Source organism: Protopterus annectens, chromosome 13.part0 (genome assembly GCF_019279795.1).
Source record: "Protopterus annectens isolate FY-2018-M chromosome 13.part0, PAN1.0, whole genome shotgun sequence".
Taxonomy (NCBI): Eukaryota; Metazoa; Chordata; order Ceratodontiformes; family Protopteridae; genus Protopterus; species Protopterus annectens.
In genome coordinates this window covers 1,042,070,110-1,042,090,060 of record NC_056747.1, presented here as the reverse complement: position 1 = coordinate 1,042,090,060, position 19,951 = coordinate 1,042,070,110, and positions in this window count along the sequence as shown.

Genomic DNA, 19,951 nt, shown 5'->3' with positions numbered 1-19,951 from the left:
AATAGGATTTTTGTTTGAAAAAAGTACACGCTTTAAGATGTTGAATGTTTAGCTGCCATTCACAACAATGTTAAGATTGCAATTAAAACTAAAACACCCACACTCAAATTATCTTCTGAGATATACTTGGTATGCTAAAGAAAATAATAACAAGGGCAAGTAATGAACATTCCAAAAAATATTCTGAATAAACTGATCTTTTTTACTACACCTGCCATGGAGTAATATACCAGATTGCATGTATATTCACTGCAGTTAATTTGATTCATCATTATTTGCTTACATTTTCAGATACTAATATCTACAGATCTTATAAAATACTCTATTCCTATCTAGAAAACTACAATCAAATGTTCCACCAGATTTACTTTTCCTCCGTGCAGGACTAGCTTAGTCCTGCATGGAGGCGGCCATTTAGGAGCAGGACAGCAGCGCGCCATGCATAGTAATGAGGTGCACTGCTTGAATTCCTAGTCTTACATGGAGCATGTAAGAGTACAGGGGGCATGTCTGAGAGCAGAGCTCTCAAAATATACACGCCCCCACAATGATGAACAGCAGAAAGGGGTAATAAATGAGTGAGACTGCTCATGGGTATCTGCATATCCCCACCAACATTCCCCCTCGTGTACGATAGCAACAGTATACATAAATGAAATGAACAAACCCTTCTATTTTTTTTAAAAATTCCATTAAAGCTAAACATAGGTGCATGGGTGTGCCCATTGCTTAGCTACGGTTAATACAGCTTAAATGGCTGAAGAGGATAACAAGGAAGATATATGCAAATGAAGCAGCAGAGCAATAGTGTAGTGGGCAGAGCATTCACCTTACGAGCAGGCATTCCTGGTTCAAGTCTCACTGCACCACATTCCATTTTCCATGGCAAAGCACGTTATGAGTAATAGTTATGTTGCATAACCCAAATCTGTCATATGCTGCCAGATTGAAGAAACTCCAGCTCTATTCAGTCGCATACCGTCTGCTCAGAGGTGACATGTGCCTGACATACAAGGCCATGTCCAACCCGGAATTAATGGACATGCTCCACCTCAAAAAATCCAAATCCACCAAAACCACTAGAGCAAGCGACTTAAACCTTTGCACGGATATAAATAGGACATGCTGGAGGGATAGATTTATCACTCAGAGACTCCCTATGCTGTGGAATAAAATCCCGGTCCATGGGAGGCAGAGCACCTCATTGACTCTGTTCAAGAGAAATCTAGACCTGTGGATGGGAGATCGTAGGTTTACCCCGGGAATCATATCTGTGTCACTGCTGGACAGAGGCACAACAAACTAATGGGCACAGTATTTTTTCATATAAGGGGTGGCGTAAGCCACAAAAATTTGGGCTAGGCTTATAAATGCCTTAGGGCAGATAGCCTAGTATAAACCTATGAACCTATGAACCTATGGAGTACTGCAGTAAATGCACATGTGAGGTGTCAGTGTCATAATGAATAAAGCACTAGTAAGCAGGTTTAAGCACCAATAAGCAGTAGCAAGCATATTTAAGCACTTGTAAGTGAGCTTAAGCCCGTTTGCCGTGGCAGTAGGCAATGCCTACACTTGTAAAGCAATTCTGAAGATAACTCTCTGTAAGCAGATGTAACGGCAGGTTAGCAGTGTTTACCATCGTGCAAACCCGAGCAAACCTGCTTACAAATGCTCAAAAGTACCTTAATCACTCTGCATCCAATGGCCCTTGTTCTGCCCATCAACAAAATAAACAGCCATGCAGGTCTTGAACCCAAGACCCTATATACCACAGTCACAGTAGTTAACCATCAAACCATCACAAAAGTACCAAAGAATGAGGTATCAGCAAACAAGTCTTCACCATATTATAACCAAACTGAACCTGTGAAAGGAATCACTATAAAGACATATGTGCCTTAACCTACTACATAACATTAATATGTGAACCGGAGTACAGCAGTAAGGCCAGCACTCAGGTGTAATCGTAATAGAGTATTGAAGTCCCCAATAAAACAGAAGGACCCCATACAGTGTACGTACACATGAATCATGGATACCAGGCATACATATAAGGTGTAATGAATAATAACTCAATGCCAAAAAGGAATTATAATGCAAAGTCTAATGTAAGCAATGCTAAGCATTGTACAGGCCAGCTTAGGAGGTGTAAGCAATGTGTAGGCCAGCTAACTCAATATCCCCAGTGTTATACCCCTTTAAACAATGCCACCTTAAGGTAAGCAGGTTTGCTCATAGCCAAGCCTTTTCAAAACTGGCCAATCATGGAAAAGTGCATGAAATTGGCCCTACTTAAACCCAAGAGGTGGGAATACATCTCATAACTGGTTATAGCTTCTCCTTGCAGGCACAATGGCAGTAAGGGGAGAAGGTGTGAGCTTTCAGGTGCAGCGCTGGTGCATCCAGGAGTCCAAGGTCATGGCAGGACTCCTTGTCATAGACCATGATCAGAGACTGCTGCAGGGCCAGTACCAGGGCTCCCAATATAAGGCAGAGGCCTGGGACCGTCTCGCCTGTGACCTCACAAGTGCCACTGGCATACCCCAAACTGGTGAGCAGGTCAGGCACCACTATGCCAACCTGAAGGAGTGGCTCCAAGAGCTAGAGTGGCAGGGGATGTTCCAGTTGTGTGTAAGTATCACCCCACTATGTGTGTAATAATTGCCAGATCAGGTATATCATGGATAGGTATGGCTAAATATTCCTGTTATGTCCCCCACAGCTGCAATGGAGCAGGCCATGAACCAGGAGGCCGATGTCTGTCACCTGATGAGGTTGCGACATGAGGCAGGTCAGTAATACTCATGCATTTACTGTCATAGGAAATAAAACTAAAAGTAGTAGTAAATTAATTGCCTGTATAAAACCTGTATTGTTCAAGGGAAGTACTGCATACACTAGAGATTATGGCAGGAAGACTCTCATATCATTTCTATGTCAATAAAAGTGTAATAGCCTGACAATAAAGGTCTAATTGCTGGACTGCATATGTATAGTCTGGTATCATATGGTAATGTAGATTAGCAATCATGTAATAGTACTGTTGTATTAAGCACTGTTTCCCACACTGTGCACCATAAATTGAATGTGTAGGAATGCCTTTATATGACAGGTGTAATCCGCAGAGGCCATTTAGTACAACTGAGAGACACATAGACAGAAAACAGGGAAAATGCAGACAACAAAACCTGAATAGCACATGCAACTGAGATGTAAACTGTTGTTTTTTTAGCACACAAAGCCATGGTTCGAATCCTGACAGTGGTAGTACTCTGCATACAGAATCATACCTCACAATGGTACAGATATGTCCAGAATCCAATAAAGTGGTCCATATCTGTTGCCTATCAATCTGTCCACCTGGGAAATCAATAGGATGATCTCAGACGTATAGGCAGCAAACAGGAAATACAACTGATTGACACACATCTATGAGAACAAAGTTGGCACACTCGCAACTCCCCAATACCTTATGAGACAAAGAAGCCACATATGTCCCATTTAGATCCCAGCTTGTCAAGCTGTGGTCAGAGTGTGTACAGTAACAGAGTGAGATGTCTGTGCATAATAGTAATGTGGAATCTGGTACTTTGTGTGGGAACATTCAGGTAGTGCAAATAAACATTTCTCCCACAGGTCTGTCAGATACCAACATTGTGCCCAGAAATACAAGAATGATACTCAGTACTGGTACTGCTTACATCGGTATTGTATGGCAGTGTGACTGATGCAGTTGCTCCGAATAATGATGTATTACACATCACTGTCACCCACACTGTCCTACAACATATAACTGACTAGGAAATCTGTATAAGAGTGTTGTAATACAAGGCCAGAATGCAAAAGCACAGGGGATTAATAAGACAGAAAGCAGATAGGAGATATACAGCAATATCAATATAGCAGACACAACTGTGATGGACAGTGTTTAAGTTGTAGCAGACATAGCCATGGTCTGAATCCTGGGAGTGGATGTAGGCTGCATACAGAATCATATCCCACAACTGTACAGATGAGACCAGAATGTCCAGTAAAGTGGCCCATATTTGCTACCTGTCCCCCTGTCCCTTTGGTAAGTCTGTGGGATGATCCCAGATTTTTATTTATTTATTTATTTTACATTTGTTGACCAGGATAGTCCGACTGGATGCATGTCCATTTTCAGCGGAGGCCCGGGGAGAAAAGCTCCAAGGGTAAGCAGATACAGCATTACATAATACCAGCATTACATATTACAAACAGACTATTTACAGAGATTACATAAGTAAGCAAGTTAAACAAGTTCCACAGGTTACAGTTAGTCCTGAGCACAAGTCAGGATTAAATTAAATTACACAGTAAACTGGTTAACAGATTTTTACACATTCGAGTTAGCCTGGCTTGATACATTGACATAGCCAGTTAAGTGACAAATGTTGTTTGAGTCTAGTTTTAAATTGACCTAAGGTGGAAAGTAAGGTAATATCAGCTGGAAGAGAGTTCCAGGATCTACTTACAGAGTTTGCAAAGAGAGAATCACCGGCTGTGTTATTAATTTTGCTAGTCTGAATTAGTAGTTTGTTAGAGGATCAAGCGGTCTAGGATTGTTATAGGGGTGATAATATTTTTAAGTGCAGGAGTATTGTCCGGATTATAGAGGATTTTATAGGCCATAATCAGTTGGTTATACTGGATTAGGCTAGGTAGTTCAAGCCAACCAAGCTGATTTATATTGATGCAATGATGTGTCCTAAAAGGCAGCCCAGTGGCAAACCTGGCAATGTGGTTGTAGCAAATTGAGAGTTTGTTAAGGACAGTCTTGTTCAAATTCGAGAGTAGAGGGATGCATACAGAAGGGTTGAAAGTAGGTGAGAGCGAGCTATGGCAATTTTAGCTGGAGGGTTAGGAAGGCTTTTATTCTGTAAAGTGACCCTAGTTTTTTATTGATGGTTTTGATAGTTTGGTTAACATGTAGGTCAAATTTGAGATTATTGTCTATGATGACACCTAATAGTTTTGTAGATGGGTCAGGGGAGATTATTGTGCCATCATTTGATTTTATGGTAAAGGTGAAAGCGGTAGACCTACGTGTTGGTGAAAATAACAGCATTTTAGTTTTTTTGGGATTTAGGATCAGGCAATGTTCAGAAAGCCAGTTTTCTATTGTATTAAAGGTGGTCTGCGTAGCTGACCATAACTCTACTGAAGATGTGGCTGAGCAAATCAAAGTAGAGTCATCAGCATATTGGATACAGCTGACTTTTGGGATGACAGTATAAAGGTCATTAATGAAGATGGAGAACAGCAAGGGCCCTAGTATAGAACCTTGTGGTACTCCAAGGGTGTTAGGTAGAAGGTTAGAGAGTTTGTTCTGCCAGAGGACAGCCTGCTGTCGACCATTCAGGTAGGATTGAAACCATTGGAGGGCTCCAGTATCTAGACAGAATGTTTGCAGGGTGTGGATTAAAAGTTGGTAATCAACCATATCGAATGCCTTGGAAAGATCCAGAAAGAGGGCTGAGGATATATAATTATTGTTGCGATTATGGTTTATGGTGTTAGTAAAGGCTAGGAGGGCTGAAGTAGTGCTGTGATGAGGACGGAAGCCATGCTGAGTGTCTGCCATAAAGCGATTTTGGATTAGGTGGTGCATGAGTTGTCTATGAATACATTTTTCCATAATCTTTGCAAGTGGAGAGAGTATAGCTATTGGCCTATAATTGGAGACTTCAGTAGAGCTGCCTCCTTTGTGAAGTGGAATTACATAGGATATTTTCCAGATGGTGGGAATTTTAGCTTCTACTATGGTTCGATTGATTAGTATTGAGACGGGGTAAGCAATAGCATCAGCTGATTTTTGTAGGTACTCGGCAGGGAGTTGGTCAGCAGAAAGTGTAGTGGGTTTTAATTTTATGATCAAGGTACGGATAAGTGAAGTGGCGACTGGTTGGAAGCTGAACGCAAGCAGGTTTCTAGGGGTGCTACTTTCAGGACCAGGGGAGCTAGGAGGTAGTTGGCTAGCTAGGGCTTGAATTGTCTCAGTAAAGAATTGGTTAAAACTATCAGAAACATCTTCAGGGGTTTTATCAATAGTAGCAGCAGGGATCGGGGTTGAAGTTTGTCCAGGATGTAGTAGATTATTTAAACCTGCCCAAAACTTCTGAGGGTTATTTTGATTTACTGTCTGTAAATTACAGTAGTATTGTTTTTTGTCTTGTAAAATTGATTTTTTGGTTTCGTTCCTGGATTGCCTGTATTTAATGTGATCTTGAGGGTCTTTAGAAGAACGCCATAAAGCCCATGCTTTGTTGCTAAGGGTAATTTTGAGTTTAGACTCTATAGAAAGCCATGGTGCAGTTTTTGCCTTGGTTCTCTTTGAACGAACAGGTGCATGCAAATCAAGGATCTCAAGGAATTTGTTGTTAAAGTATGCTACTGCTTCCTCTAAGGGGAGGTGTTTTAGAATAGACCAATTACATGAGTTCAGTTCTTGTTGGAATTTGACAGGGTCAAAGTTTTTATTGTTTCTAACCTTTCTGAGTAAGGGTTGTTGGGAATTAATGGTTTTGTGCTTAATTACATATGTGAGAAGGTGATCGCTTAGGCCATTAAGGAGGGTACCAGAGGTGTACAGTTGGGGGTGACTGTTTATGAGTACCCAGTCAAGTATACTTTCTTTTTGGTTGGGTTTACCTATCCTGGTAGGGGTGGATATGATTTGTGTAAATGCATGCAGGTTAATATGGGTGGTTGGGGATTCTAAGGAACAGGTGCCCCAGTCTATGTTAAAGTCTCCAAGTAGTAGGGTTTCTTGGGGGTAGTGACATGATAACCAGTGCAGGATATCTTCAAATGTAGATATATTGTTACCTGGGGGAATGTACATACAGATGATATTAATGCATTTATTTTTATTAAGTTGCAATTTGGTGGCAAGAATCTCAGAGTTATTAATCTGAGGAGGTTGTATTACATCAGATTAGTCCAGATAACAATAATAAATGTTTAGCCAGAAAAAGGGAATACAAGTGATTGTCAAATACATATGAGAACAAATATGTCACTGCAGCAACCCCCAAAACTGTTAGGAGAGTAATATTTCAAGTATGTTCTATCTACACTCCCATGTTGTCAAGCTGTGACCAGAGTGTGTACAGTAACAGAGTGAGATGTATGTGCATAATACTAATGTGTAATCCGGAACTTTGTGTGGCAGCAGTCAGGTAGTGCTAACAAACATTGCTCCTACAGGTACGTTGGATACAAACACTGTGCTGAGAAATACAGACCATTATAACCTGTACTGGTACTGTTCACTCTGATATTGTAGGGAATTGTAAGTGTTGCAGTTTCTCTGAATAATAAAGTATCAGTGATTACTGTCACCCACACTGTGCTACATAATATAACTGTGTAGGAAAGCATGTATATGTGTGTGTCAGGTCACTGAAGGTGGAAGAGGGCAATATTCTAGATATGTACCGGCACACCAGTATGTGGCAACACATGGCCAAAGTCTGTGTAGAAAGAGTTGGATAGCTATGTGCACAACATCAACCCAGAATCTGGGAGTATGTGTAGAAACAGTTAGTGTTAACAAACAGTCCCTCCACAGGTATATCAGGTAAGAGGTGTATACTGCAGGTAAAACCAGTTCATGTGTAACGATGATGACAGCCATATCACTGTCCAAACTAAGGCTATAGGGTAGTGTAGTAAGACTTGTAAGGTACAGATAACAGCACTGACTAGGAAAGTAATGTGGACTACAGGAATATACTATTTGTTAATTGACATCTTTCTCTCCCCTCCACCATATCTCCAACAATAATCAACATACCCAACCCAACTGGTATGCAATGACACCTATGTTCTGATACTGTCCAGTTGTTTGATAAATATTTTAATGGTTCCCATGCATGTGCTATATTGAATTATTCCAACACTGGTGGCATCAATGTACCTGCATGCTGTTCTTATTACCACTTTGGCCCCATATATGCTTGTGTTCTGCTTGCTATGCAACTGTTCCTTATCTGGTATCTGGGTTAATGGGAATATCTATGCATGCTGTTATATTCAACCCTGGAATGCATTGGTTATTAATAACCCACATATGATGATGAATTCTAAACACTATAGCATGCTTGGAAAGGCCGGTCCCAGCGGACCCACCTGACCCATCTCAGCTGGCCGTGGCACCGAGCACCAGCATGTCTGGGGCCCAACCCAGGACCTCCCTGTCTATTGGTTCTGCACCACCTTAGGGTGGAACTGCTTTAGGGGATGGGGCTTACCCCCCGGAATGGGCTCGGACAGGCACCTGTCACCCGTCGCCAAGTCGGGGTCATGGTGTGTAGAGAGATTAACCAGCAGTTTGGATATATTCTACACCAGCTCAAGGGCTGCATGTCATGATTAGAGAGTCAGCCTGGCTCTGCAACTCAGCACCCAGCACAGCCACCTTTGGGGCTGTGAAGGTGCAGTAGTGAATGCCCATGGGTGAGGACCTCAGTCCCACTGTTTCCACTAGAAGGCTCATGGTCTTCCGATTCCCCAACTCCCCACCCCATCAAGGTGTATACCCCCCACATGTGTCATATACCACTCCTGTATACATCTTCTGTGTCTTGGCTGTTAACCTACCCAACCTTCCTTCCCAAATATACCTACTACCTCTCCCCAGTATCCCACTCTCACCTGAAAAAGAAAAGAAAAAGGGTAATCTGTTCTGACAAAAAAAATCTTGCCCAATATATAGCTGTCCATTTTGCACACATGTCCAGTGGACACATGTAATCTGGTCAAATTGGGCACAGCTGTTGCTGTAGAAGAAATGGGCAGCTATGGACCTTCCCTACACACTTTCTGCACATCCCTGGCTAGTTTCCCTATTGTCTTTCCCTCTTTGTGCCCCTTTTTTCACCACTTTCCTATCAACCCCTTTTTCTTTTCTTTTAAAGAAATTAGCATGGGGGAAAGCAGAAGTAAGCAATTTTAAGCAGCAGTAAGCAGGTTTAAGCATGTTTATGCATGGGTAAGCAATGCCTACACTGGTTAAGCAACTGAGAAGCTAAATCAGTGTAAGAAACTGTAACCGGAATTTAGCAATGCTTACCTTAGCACAAACCCTCGCAAACTCACTTACAACTGCTCAAAAGTGCCTTAATCACTCTGTATCCAGTGGCCCTTGTTCTGTCCAGCAACAAAATAAAAAGTCTCTGCAAAGCTCAAACCCAGGACCATGCACACCATAGACAAAGTGATTTATTACTAAGCCATGTCAGATATACATAACCCTAATGTATTCACAAACATATCATCCAGCCCAGGCATTCAACAGTACAGAGAATGTATTCCAACATGTAGATGTATGTGTGTGTAAATACATTAATATCTAAACAGATACAACATGTCTATATATGTATCTATATATATATATATATATATATATATATATATATATATATATATATAAAAATATATATGAGCATATATACATGCAAATGCCTACATCTACAGATGTATATGTCTACATCTATATGTCTAAATATATACAGCAAGTTAGATATATGTAAGCAGATTATATATATATATATATATATATATATATATATATATATATATATATATCTATGTAGGTATATACATAAATAGTTATATATATTTAACAAATATATATATATATATATATATATATATATATATATATATATGTATATATATATATATATATATATATATATATACACATATATATATATATACAGGTATATACAGACATACATCTGTAGATAACAATGGGGAAATAACAAAAACATATATGTTCACATGCACCGTTAATTGGGTTGAGAGGCCCCAAACAATATACGTCTTGTACGAATAGGTATACCCCCCCAACAGCCAAACATGCCCCCCCTGCAATACACTACCAAGTGTTGCAGATCTCATAACCAGGACCAGACACGACATAGGCATCCCTAGGATACATACACACAGACACGCATATGCAGATACAGATATACATACATATATATATATATATATATATGTGTGTGTATATATATATATATATATATATATATATGTGTGTATATATATATATATATATATATATATATGTGTGTATATATATATATATATATATATATATATATATATATATATATATATATATATATATATATACACACATATACATATATATGTAACTACACATACACACGCAGAGATATGTATATTAAGATACATATGTAGTACGTGCACACAATATGGAACAGCCACTATGCCTACAGTTACCACCTTAACAACTGGACACTGTATGAGCCACACATACAAATGACAATCGTTGCCTGCAACATATACCCACAGAGAGGTCAAAGGATATATCACCACACACAGGTTTGCATAAATGGTAAAGCTTTGTTTGCATAAATGGTAAAGCTTTATTTGTGTACTATTACAGTTGTATATGCCATGTCACATAGCTGTTTAGACACTGACATCCATATAAACCGAGTAATGCAACTGTGAAACAGTTATACTAATACAGTAGTCTGGAAAGGTTTACAAATGTTGCTGTCCAGGCTGAGGCCTTCAAGTAGTACAATAGTAAAGACAGACTGGGACACAGGATACCAAAAAAATCAACAGTAAGTAATGCAGATGTATAGTTCAGCAGCCTCTATCAGCACTCTGTACACAATCTCTAGGGGGTAAAGACCTCAGTTGACACAATGGGATGTGCCTGTTACATAACAAGGCATAACTGGCACCATCACAAGCACACTAACAAACAGAAAAGTCTGTATGGCAGGAGGCAGTAGGCCTGCATGTACCCAAAGTGAATTGTATGGTAATGTACATCCAGATACCTTAAGGCAGCATAGACATGGTGTGTGTGAGAGGTCACATCTGCTTTATCATGTGCGTCATTGGCTACTGACAGACATCCTAAGGGCATCATAGGACAGTACCACTGCTAGCAGGTGATGCTCCTGTGGACTACAACAGAGATACTGGCCAATATATGTGGACAGTCTGACACACTCTGGACAGTCCAGAGGTATACACAGCACATAGACATGTGCACCAAGCTTGACAATGTGGATGTTAACAGCCATGTAGATGGGTATAACACGTAACTACTGGTATACATTTGCCTACATAGGTTATGCATTCACACACCCCTGTCTGTCCTAACACATGATAATGCTGGTACAGAGGTGCCATAGCCACATACTAGCCACTAGATATTGACATACATCTGTACAGCATCCCACTGTTATGTCTGACATACATGACTGTTATGGTAGCCCAGCAGCAGTACATCTGGCAAGTATCTGGACATGACATCTCACTGGGTAAGTACACTAAGCTGCTAGGCATATAACAATGCACTGTGCAGGCTACGGCAGACTGGCTCAACACTGGCCTACATTTCCTATGAGGGAATGCACATGTACCAGCATGTATAGCAGGCTCTACCGGCATGTCACAGCACAGAGTATGATACACCTGTTTGAAAGTGCATAACTGCAACCAATGTGAACACAGCCACAGCCGCATATGGTAAGCTAGCATAATATTACAGTATATGGATTATCTGTTCAGCACACAGGGCCACTACACAGTGTGGTCAGAAGCCTGTCTGTGGTATGGGACATGTGTGTGTATGGTCCTACAAACCTGTAAGCTGATAGGGTAACATACAGTGGAGCAGCATGTAGCATCAGATAGAACAGGCCCAAGAACAATGACATCTACCACAGTCTGTACACAGGCCAAGGTACATATTAAAAATACACACAGTGTGGGCAGTCACCATGAGTACACAGACCTCAGCACTGTACACACAACCACAGAATGTACATGTTATGTCATAAAATGTAACCTCTACTACACATAACATGTGTAGCAGTCTGATATCTCTCTGGCTTGTTATCAGATATGATGACACTAATTATGGTTACAGCACATATGCACTACTTACTGCTTGACATATATATATATATATATATATATATATATATATATATAAAGGTTAACAGAGTTGTGGCTGGAGGCACATACACAGGGCCACTATTGACATGTTGTTGTGATACCCTCATACATTTACTGTTGTAACAGGGTTTGTTGCAACATATTTCCTGTGAGGGATATGAAGTCAGTAACTCTCACGGCTGTCACCATCTAGAGACTGCAATCCTCACACTACCTTTTGCATTTCACAGATAGGTGTTCTGTGGGTAACACATGAAACAGAAGGCACCACATACTGCCCAGTCTGCAGATGGCCCTACAGATGGAGGTTTCCTCATAAACATAGCACTGACATGGCAGCTATTAAAACATGTAGGACAGCCATACACACACACCCTGTTAAACCAACATTACTCCAAATGCAGTATAGCAGCACTTACAGTCTGTAGTCAGGTCAGGCACATCCTCCTCCTGTGTATTGCCCTGTAATCACAGTGTCTGTTGTTAGAGGTAAATCCCCAATCCATCTGAGATGCTGTTTGCCAAACAATGGATCGAGTTCCTGCTCACAGTGAATGAAAAAACCTAACACCAACATGATGTTCCTAGATATTGGAGTGTGTTTCCATGCAACTGGCTATGGGAATGTTACCACAACTGTTCCACATGCAATCAGCTAGAGAGGGCTGCAATTCATGCAGAGACCATCAGCTGATCATGAGCAACACTTAAAATACACATGCTGCTTCCTAAGCAAAGCAGGTGTACGTCTCCACATCCACCAGAGAGGGAGTGAGAAAGGCAGACAGAGGCAAAGAAAAGTCAGAGAGGGGTGGGATAGTAAACCATAAGCATGTTTGTGTCACTCACCTACCACTACAAGGTATCAACCCCCTGACGACTATGTAGTGCTATCACATGTCTATGCAGTCATTGGATGTGCCACATAGGTTACATGTTGAGGAGCCCTCAAAATGTATATGTGATGGTGAGTGACATCTGCAACAGGGATATGGTAGCTATACAGTAGGTGTAGTACACATGCCTATCCACAGGAACAGGTGCCAGCATGAACACAGCCACACTCTCACAGGGACGCACACACATTGAGAACATTGGCAGGGCCAGGAATACAAATTATCACTAGTGAGATTGCCACAACACAGTACTGTGCAGGTATCACATGCACCACAGAGGTCATATGGAGGTTATATGGGCAAAGGGTATGTGAAGGAGTCTGACATTAGACAGCATGCTTCAGTATGCCAATGGGGGTTGTAGTGAGTGTGAATGTGGTCATACGCATCATACAACACACACACAGACACAGGGTGCCAGTACTGACATGCATGGGTTCATTGCTTCATGGGTGTGTAGTGGTCAACTGTGCAAGACGGCTATACAAGTCTAGGTGATGGGTATACCTTGGCATCAGGCCACATGACACTGGTCTGCATTGTGACACAGGAGTGTAGTGTCTGGATATGACCACACAGGTGGGTATTGAATTCAGCATCCAGTCACCTGGTGACTATTGCATGTGGCCAATGTTGTGCATTGCTTGTCATGTATGTGTTCCTTAGTCCATGACATGGACGGTGTCTGGGATGTGCACACCTCCCACATGCATGTACAGTGACATGTAGAACTGTACCTGTGGTGTCTGGCCCATGTTGTTTACAGAGATTGTTATCATCAAATGTGCCAGTCCTGGACTCATGTGGCAGGAACTGTTAATGGACAGCAGGTTGACCCAGCACCTACATTGATAGCATGACATCGGTATTCCCTGGTGTCTGTGGCATCTGTTCATACAGGGCCTGTTTTCAGGCATGGTATGTCCTTTGTGGGTCACATTTGAAGGCACCACAGGTGTTGCAGGTGTCCAGTGGGGAATATGGGAAAGGTGCACTGTCGGCATATACATGCCTATTGGACTGATGGTCAGGGTGCCATGCCCTGCAATCACACCATGGTTACTATCAGTCGGCAATATGCAGGGTACTACCAACATAGTGGCTGTTGCCTAGGCAAGTGTGTGTCTGTATGAGACATGGGTTGAGAGTGTTATCTGCGTAATACTAGTGTCGCTCACTTTGTATGCTTGGCTTGATGTTACATGTAGGGGTATGGATATGCACATCAGCCTCTTGGCTATTTCACATCTGTTATTCCTGTATGACGGACATAGTGATATATACTAGGGCCACCATATAAGAAATGTGCAAAACCCACTCCCCATTGAGTCCAGTTGTTGCACACTCACAACCACGTCCACACAGGATACAAATTACAAACACAGACACACACACGTGCACACACACACACACACACACACACACACACACACACACACACACACACACACACACACACACACACACACACACACACACACACCTGTCATGTCTGTGATTAGAACTCCTACCTAACTAGTTTATTACACTACAGCACTATGCAGTTACAGGACTCGCCATGGAGATTACTGGAGTACTTCTTCCCCAAAGGTGTATTTCACAGTGAATGACATCAGCAGGATTGCCAAAGTAGGCCATTTGAATTGTACTGAGTGTGAGTAGCCTAAAATGCATTGCTCCCTACACAGACATAGAAACACACACAAAACATCCACAACTGATATGTGTGGGAACAGAACCCCTATCAGAGCTCTGTATCACACTGCAGCATGATGCTGTTATAGGGTGCACCATGGGGATTGCTGGTCCCCCTTCCCCAAAGGTATATTTCACAGTGAATGACATCAGCAGGATTGCCAAAGTAGGCCATTTGAATTGTACTGAGTGTGACTACCCTAAAATGCATTGCTCTCTACACACACACACACACACACACACACACACACACACACACACACACACACACACACACACACACACACACACATACAATTGGCAAGTCTGGGATTAAAACTTCTACCTAGCTATTGTATCACACTACAGCAGTACACAGTTATGGGATGCAATATGGAGATTACTGGGCTACACCCTTCCCAGAGGTGTATTTCTAGGTGGAAGACATCAGCAGCCTTGCCAAAAGCATTTGAATTGTAGGGAGTGTGACTACCCTAAAAATAATTGCTCTCTACACAGAGTGAGACACACACACACACACACACACACACACACACACACACACACACACACACACACACACACGCACTCGCACTATTGCCAAGTCTAGGATTAGAACTTCTACCTCACTGTTTTATCACACTACAGCAGTACGCAGTTATGGGACACGCCATGGAGATTACTGGGCTACAACCTTCCCAGAGGTGCATTTCTAGGTGGATGATATCAGCAGCCTTGCCAAAGTAGAGCATTTGAATTGTAGAGAGTGTGACCCTAGAAAGCATTGCTCTCTACACAGAGTCAGACAGACACACACATACACACACACACACTTACACAATTGCCAAGTCTGGGATTAGAACTCCTACCTAACTATTTTATTACACTAAAGCAGTATGCAGTTTTAGGACACGCCACAGAGATTACTGGGCAACAACTTTCCCAAAGGTGTATTTCACAGTGGATGACCTCAGCAGGCTTGTCATAGTAGGGCTATGGGGAGGGCAGTGTGTGTGCATGGGCCATAATCCATTCATCTAGAGGTTGACACACCACATGCAGGCACACACAGGGAGATATTTCTCAGGTATGTGTATACAGCTGGTAGATGACTACTCCCTTTTACAGTCATGTTACACAGCTAGCACTTGTACCACATAGTCTGTAATGCTGACAGATACCGGTGGCTAGTATCTACAGTGAGTGACATATGAACCACATGTGATTGTGGCCCTTTGGCTGTGTACTGGGTGGGACAGGCCTGGATGGCTGCTTGTCACAGTCACCCTCTTCCACACATATATGTACATCTACCTTTGGCTTATTATAGTGTGCTGTCCTTTGATATATGTCTGTATTCCTGTCCACTGTGTGTGCAAAGCAAGAGTGGTGCATACTGAGGAGTGTCTGCACTAACATCTGTGACTGCCAGATATGTCTGGTCCACTGGTGTTTGCAGACATGGTCTTCATTTGTTTAAGTGTGTGAGCATGCCCAGTATGCCCGTCTGTATTGAATGTGTGGATTGAGTCCAGGTAGTTTGTACTGCAGTGCAGACCTCTGTGTTGTACACCTTTTATTTATTTTATTTATTTATTGACATTTGTTAACCGGGTTTGTCCAACTGGGCTTTGGCCCATTTTCAGTGGAGACCCAAGGAGAAAAGCTCCAGTAGTACATTTTTAAACAAGTACAATTTTAAACAATATTGATATAATAGCAGTTATAGCAAAAAGATTCACATATGTTGGGTTTCATGCATAAAGTTAAAGTTGCATTAAAAAGAAGCTTAGTAACATAATTTTACATTGATATAGTTCAATAGGTCAACAATAAAACTTTTTTGTTTGTATAAAATTATGCAAATGCATAGTAGACACATTGGAGAGAGAGGTGTAATGAGGTACTAAGTCTGGTCCTTTTGAGGGTATATAAAGGGAAGGAAGACTAGGTGGGGTCATGGCAAGGGCAGGTCCTGGAATTGAGAAAATAAGCTTTTAGTTAGTTTTTAAAGTGTGAGGTGTGGGAGATTGAATGTAAGTCAAGGGGAAGTTTGTTCCAAGCATGGACAAGGGAGTGTTTGTAGGGTAGTTTGCCTACTGACCTTTTTGGGTGGTAGATATCAAGTAATTGTTGGTTCGATCATTTGGCAATATGTGTACAAACAGTACAGGGGACAGTGTGTACTGTAGGTGATTGTGTCTGTGCTGTTTCAGCTGCATGGTACTACTGTTAGCAGAGATATTCAGATGTGTACTGTTATACATAGTGATGTCTGCCCTCATGTACTGTCAGGTGGACATTCTTGCTCACAGTGATGTCTTGGGGGACAAGGGTGACTGCGGCTGTGTCCAGTATTGGGAGCAGACACCTACGTATTCATGGTAAGTTATGCCATTCTGGAGGGGGAGCTGCAGACACTTGGTGCTGGGTTTGTGTATCCGGTTCAGCACCTTGGCACAGTACTGGCACAGGATCCCATACTTGAACGCCCATCAGCATGACAGTATGGGCTTATCTTGCTGTGGAAATGCCTCACAGCTGTACAGATTTGCACAGATCAGCCAGGAGCAGGGGCCATGGGTCAGGATATATACCTATTGTGGTGTATGGGCAGGTGTGTAGCCACCCATGTATGTGTTTGCTGCCAGGGATAGTGTGTGCACACAGCTTGGTGTCGGACCCTGCACATTCCATCCTGCCCATGCTCCCACCCCCTCATTATTCTAACCTCTTCCATACATTATGCATACATTCTCTGATACATTTCCTAAGGGTATCGCCCCATCACAGGTGTGTGTTAGTGTTGGTCCACAGTTCATGCAGTGGGACATGGCGGACATGTTACTCTGGTTTGTCCAAATGGCCTTGCATATAGCTTATGCGGGGTGTGTTATGTTGTTATTTGGGTGTTTGTGACATAACATGCATTGGCAGTACGTATGAGACATAGGCTTTTGGCAGACACCTGTGGGGCATTAGATGTTGCTGCATGCCAGATGTGGCAGGTCATTGCATTCTGTCTGTCCTACAGTCCCAGGCCACCATACAGTATATTCCCCTGGGGTGACAGGGTAGGTGTGATAGGTGTTCATGCCAATACCTAACAGTCTTGCTCAGGTGGTGTGGATACTGGCAGGGTGCTACCTACAGCTAGGGACACACCTGCATGGGACACCTGCACTGCATGCTGAAGTCTTCCACTATTGCCATATACAGATAGGGTCTTACTGTACCCATTCCGCACAGCAGGAATATGACAAGAGAGGTGCCTGTGGGTGGTGTTTGCATGAGCTGGGTGCATGTGTGCTATGGACACTACTTGCATCTGACACACAGATATGCATTGGGCATTCCAGTTATGCTTGCATGTGCAGGTATATCAGCTGTTTCCCACTACATCAGTCCTACCTCCTTTGTGATCTGCGAGTGTTTGGGCAGACAGCACCAGTATCCCCCACTACAAGACCGAATAATGTGATGCATACCTGTATGTGCTTTTCCAAGGCTGTGTCCATTTCACAGAGACACAATATATACTGTATGTCTGGGGTGGTTTCCCCTGTGTATGCTTGTATATGTTGTTCAACAACCATGCCATGTCAGTCTTTCAGATGGTGACACATATTGCCATCATACATTTGCAATGGCTTACTGCTGGGTATTGTGTATGGCACTGCAGTTGTGAGGACTTGTTCCTGTCATCAGTGGTGGTGGGCAATGGCCACCAGGCTTACCTCAACATGCATACATACCGACCACGCTCACATGATATGGGACACAGACCAACCTAACACACACACACCTGCATATTGTGCAGATGCTACAACCTATCCTGCTACCTTGGCCACCTCTGTGCATCTGTGCTCCACTGGTATTAGACCTACACATGCATGTTACTACATTTCTACACTGGATTGGAGGGGGGCACACCTGACTGCATACATTTCTACATGGGATGGGGGGACATATGTGACTGTTACAACATGCTTACATCGGATTGGGGGGGTCACACCAGACTGTTACTACATTTCTACATAGGATTGGGGGGGCACACCTGACTGTTTCTACATTTCTACATATGATTGGGGAGGCACACCTGACTGTTTTTACATTTCCATATAGGATTGGGGGGCACACCTGACAGTTTCTGCATTTCTACATAAGATTGGGAGGGCACACTTGACTGCTTCTACATTTCTACATAGGATTGGGGGGACACATCTGACTGTTACAAAGTGTCTACATTGGATTGGGGGGCACACCAGACTGTTACTACATTTCTACATAGGATTGGGGGGCACACCTGACTGCTACTACATTTCTACATAGGATGGGGGGGCACATCTGACTGTTTCTACATTTATACATAGGATTGGGGGGGCACACCTGACTGTTTCTGCAGTTATACATAAGATTGGGGGGCACACCTGATTGTTTCTACATTTCTACATAGGATTGGGGGGCACATCTGACTGTTACAACATGTCTACATTGGATTGGGGGGCACACCAGACATTTACTACATTTCTACATAGGATTGGGGGGGCACACCTGACTGTTTCTACATTTCTACATAGGATTGGGGGAGGGGCACACCTGACACTTGCACACATTTGCTATGATTGTACTGATATGTCAGGTACTCCATTTCATTCTGTATTCTAACCTATCATGCTGACTAGAGGCATATAAATGTACTACAGGTCTTAGGTTTGATTGACCTACATATCAGTTTCTGACTTCTTACCCTTCAGAACTAACATCCCACTGCCTGACCTCATGTATCTGTTTGTGTAGGCCAGCGGGGGTGGGGGGTATGCATAGCCATCATTCAAAGGACTTAGCACAGCCTATGTTTGTGTTTGTCTGCACCTGCCCTGCTGGCTGAGACAGTTGTTGAATATGTGAACCTCCCTGACTGGCATGTGTGTGTCATATGGACATGCATGTGGCCCAGCACATTTCCTGCAGTAGTTTTTGTCACCATGTGTAATACTGGCTACTGTGGTGACACCAGTATTTGTTACAGATCCCATGCTGCCACTATAGGTGTGTACTATCTGCTGGCATCCCATTCAGCCACCCGATTCCCTTGCATGCTCACATCCATACCATAGATACAAGTGACAACACATACTACTCCATTCAGCAATTGGTAAGAAGAGTGACTTACCTTGTGGTTGTGCCAGTATTAAGGATAGTGCTGGAGGGCTGCCTATGTCAGATGCACATAGTACACCCTCTATACATGGTTGAGCACAGATAGTGTCATGTTTGGCATCCCTTTTACTGTATGTGCGAGTCAGAGAGAGGTGTCATTCCCTGGGTCCCTACTGTATCAGTGTATGTGCTATGAGTTGCCTCTTTGCCAAGGCAAGGGCATTTTGGGCATG